The following is a 4,948-nucleotide window of genomic DNA, read 5'->3' on the forward strand; positions in this document are numbered from 1 at the left end:
TTTTTTTTTTTTTTTTTTGGGATGCAGAACATAAAAACGAATGGAACGAACCGACGAAATAAGAACAAACGTGCATGGTTAAATAAGAAGATCAGATCAAACGAAACAAATGGAGTTAATTGGTTTTTATAAATATTTTTTTCAAGCTCGTCGGTACCTTCAATAATTTTTTCAAGTAGAATTGAAAGATTTTACTTGTTTTTCTAGAGATAGATTTACTAATTGTAGTATTAGACATATTTTTCGAGAGGATAATATATGTGCCGATAAACTTGCGAAATGTGTAAGAACACGAAATTTTTGTTTTTCCCATGTAAGCTTGTCGATACCTAATTGGTTTGCTTTTGAATAGAGCAAATTTCGGATAACTTAATATACAGGATTTTATTGTAAAAAAAAAAAAAAAAAAAAAATCAAGCAAAAAATTAAAAAAATAGAAAGAGATACACTCATACACAATAAACTAGCGGTGGGCATTCGGTTATCGGTTCGAGTATCGGTTTGGGTTCGGTTCGGATAATTTAGGTTTCGGGTAATTTGGGTTTATAATTTGTAGAATCATATAGGTATTATGGAAAATTTGGTTCGGTTCGGGTTTTTTCGGGTTTGGGGTTGGTTCGGATATTTTTTTGGAATACCGAAATATATCTGATATGTTTTGGGTTCGGTTCAATATAAATATTTTTTACCCATCTAGAACCGAAATACTCATATATAACTAAAAATACCCTATATATAAATTGAATAACTATATCAAATTTTATGAAGTTATAACTAAAAAATCATACCAAAATAACTAAACTAAAGTTAGAAACTAAAGACAAGCAAAACAAACAAAAGAAAACATAATCCAAAACATTAACAAGTAGTAGAGTAGTAACATCCAAAATCAAATTCAAAAGTCTTATAAAAGCTAGAAGTAGGCATTGAGAAAATTGAAAGAAACAACAAGAATCAAAGAAGAGGTCGGTTATATATGGTGAAGCATTGTAGGCATCTTCAATGTGGTGAAGCATTGTAGGCGTCTTCACTGTTTCCCTGTTTCAAAAGCAGATCAGATTGTTACTAAGTGTAGTAGTGTACTAACAAGTAACAAGCAACAAAAGATCATGAAATTACCTTATATCCGATTATGATTCTAGTAATATCAACTAAAAAGTGTAATTGTGAATGCAATCTCAACTGATAAACACACATAAAGATTACATATGTGAAAAATGATAAACAACATAGGTTCAGATATATATGGGTACTAATTGGGTATCGGTTCAGATAGGGTAATACCCAATACTCAAAAGTATTTACAATTAAGATCCAACTAATATATTGGGGAAGATCCATACCCGATCCGAACGGGGTTTTTCGGTTCGATTCCAATACAAATATTTCGGATCGGGTATTTTGCCCAGACCTACGATAAACAAAAAGGAAACCTACCTATATGACAAGCTAAGTACAACTACAAGTCTATCCAAAAGATTTTTAATTAATAACACTACATTCACGGCAAATCCAACTCTTTTTACTACGTGTATAACTAACCACAGTATGCTATTTTAAAATTAAAATAATGACTACAATTTGTATTTATTGCGGTTCTACCAGTTGAACTAGCAAACAGAATCACTATTTAAACCTTTAGTCGTAGTATCGATAAAACTGTTTCAAATAAGAAACATCACATGCAATATAAATGTTCATATAGAATTAATGATGTCATGACCCGACACATAGATTTTAAATATTGGCATATATACAGTATATACATAAATACGTCACATCCAAAAATAAAACCTAAGCACGAAGAGGGGACATAGAGCCATGGTGATGGCTTCTCTCTCCTTCTCTATGCATTTATATAAAACATAGATCACATATACAAATAGTCACAATATGTGGCTTGTGAGGGCCCAGCCTCTTGTAGAAGGCCCGAAGTCTTATTGCGTTGAAACTCTTCTAAATATGAGTTTTTACCTACTAAAGACCCATATTATATCAATTCCGAAGAATGTTTTCTCTCAAGTTATATACTAAGGTATCTATGATTACTATAGGCTATAAGATTAGGTATTTTAATTTCCATTATCATATGTTGAACTATTACATCCAAGCAAAGTATCTACTTTATCTATATTAGTTTTATACTCCACAGAATGGTGGTCACATATTAGTTGACGGAAGGTACGATCGTTTATCGTTTTAAATGGATTCATCAAAAATTTTACAAACAGACATTGGTGAAACTTTTTTAGCTACGTAAACATCACATTTTAAATGTGTAACGATGAAAAAAAATCTACAACGGAATTAATTATTCAACCACTATATATTTTTTTATAAAGATATATATAGTAGGCCTATCCATCTTTAATACACAAATTATTGGTTATGCTTCGGCACAGTTAAATGCTGCAATAGCCTATATAGATCAAGTTGTTGTGTGAATGTGTTTCGCATATTTAACTGGTTGGTCGGATTGAATAAGAGGTCGAAATCTAATGTAGATGTTACTGGTGAAAATAGTACTCATGTTTATAACCTACATATATTGCCAAAAAACCAACATTACAAATGCAACAGTGAACATGAAATGTTCTCTGTGAACATGTGGTCCGTTTTGTGCATAAATAGTGTCATGATGGATATATAAAACCAAATTATGTCATCACAAAAATAACACTATAATAGTGACAATAAATTTAAAATCATGATGTTTATTAATCTTCGGAGCTAAATCTTATATGCCTAATCATCACATCTTTAATGTACTAATTAAATTTGATAAATGCCAACTCACGTACGTATATATAATCTGAATGGGTTTAGTGAGAATTAGAATGGAAATCAAAGTTTTACTTTGAACTACGATATGTGGTAATGTGGGTCCATATATCCAGATTTAGATGATATATTATATCATCACCAACTGAACTTTGCATCATATGTGGTTTATCGCAACAAATATGGATAACTTACTCGGTGCGCAAAAAGTTTACGGTAGAGTTTGGGTCATCGTCAGAGAAAAATGAGTTATGTTTTCACATATATATACTATCAAGTATTCGTTTTTATGGAAGGAAAGCATAGAATTTCCTAGTGAGACCATCCCGAGCTAGTTAGAAGAAAACATATTTTTCTTTAATCTAACGTCCAAGCTCTCTTCAAATCGATAGAACTGCATTTCGTAGCTAAGAAAACCCAAGACCGCATTTGTTTTTATTTATTTATTTATTTCACACCAACTATAATAAATAGTTTTCACCCCAAAATAATTGTGTTCCGCATTTTTTTATTTCGACCAATATTTCATTCTTCCATAGTTCATCGATTTGAATTTGTGCCATAACAAAAAAGAAGAAGATATATATATATATATATATATTATATAATTGTTTGTTGTGCTTGTGCATAAGAATAATAATAGTAATATTGTATATAGATCAGCAAAGTTTGTCCAAAGGAAAAAAGTAATATACAGATATTGGGTAAAGTGAAGAAAGAAAGAAAAGGAACAGTGAGGCAGGATCTGCGGTGGGGATTTGGACATTCAATGATCTTACCGTTTGAGGGAAAGCCGACCATTGATGCGCACACCAATGCAATTGCTTCTCTCTCTCTTTTTTTTTTTTTTTCTCATATACTATATCCCCTAATACTTATACAACTCATAAAGTAAAATGATAATTAACATAAGCAATAACTAAATAATGTTTTATTTTGGTTCATCATTCCCTATTAATAATGCATGTAGTATACTAATAGACAATCAAAACCCCCCAAAAAGCTTTTGCGAATACATTCCATTTTTCTTTCGGGTCCTCGTACTTGATTAGCAATTTTTTTTTTATTAATTATTGAATTCCCATGTGTTTACAACTCTTTTTTTTCTTGTTTATTTTATAATCAAAATTTGTTTGATAAAGACATCCATTATATGCGAATCTAGATTCTGAAAAATAACAAAAATTAGTATAAATCTAGGACAATGTCATGATATATTTAAAGCAATCAAGAAAAAAAATATTATTCATCGAAATTATTTTCTTACATATATATATATGCAGTATTATTATTCATTACTCAAAAAAAAAATAAGTAATAAATCTTAATGAATACCCTTGGTCTACCTTTGTAAAACTTTTTTTTGTAAAGCTATCCAAAATTATAATAATATTTATGAATTTTCTTATTGTTTAATCAGAATTGTGTCCTATATTTATGCTATTTTCAATTATTTTTTATTTAATTAGCTCACGAGTCAGGAAAGACGTCACAATCTTGTGCAATTTATTCGTCCATATATCAGTATACAGAATTATTATCTTCAAATTTACTGTGTATCAAAACTATAGTTTTATGGTCCGAATGGTAACAGTGGATTTGGTAGTACGGAACTAATGATTTGAAAGTGCGGTACGGTTCAATTGCGGTACGTGCGGAATAAAAGTATTTGCGGTACAAGTGCGGTTTATGCAAAATAAGCGGTACACAATGAGTGTTTGATTGGTGAAAAAACTATTAGCGGTATTGTTAATATGAAATTTTTCAGTTGTTAATCAGAAATATTTTAAACATATGTTTTTCTTCAAAATAAAAATTTCTGCTTTAAACATAAGTAAATTGGATTACAAATTAATCTTTTTTTTTTATCTGTTTTGTTTTTATGTTTTTAATATAAACAACTGGATTGCAAATTTTTATATAACAATGATCTAAGAGGGAAAAAAAGAGGGAGAATATATAGCCTAGATAAAATCATAGACATATATATATGTGGGAGATAAAACAATAACTATACACTATTTTAATTATAATCAAAATAATAAAATATATAGAAAAATAATTCACTGCGGTTTTCTTCCGACCGTTGGGTAATAAATATGTTTGAGTTGTTACAACGGTCAAATACATTTTGCCTTCTCAAAAAACGCACCCACCTCTTTTTGTT

The sequence above is a fragment of the Camelina sativa genome, chromosome 4 (assembly GCF_000633955.1).
Source record: "Camelina sativa cultivar DH55 chromosome 4, Cs, whole genome shotgun sequence".
Classification (NCBI taxonomy): domain Eukaryota; kingdom Viridiplantae; phylum Streptophyta; class Magnoliopsida; order Brassicales; family Brassicaceae; genus Camelina; species Camelina sativa.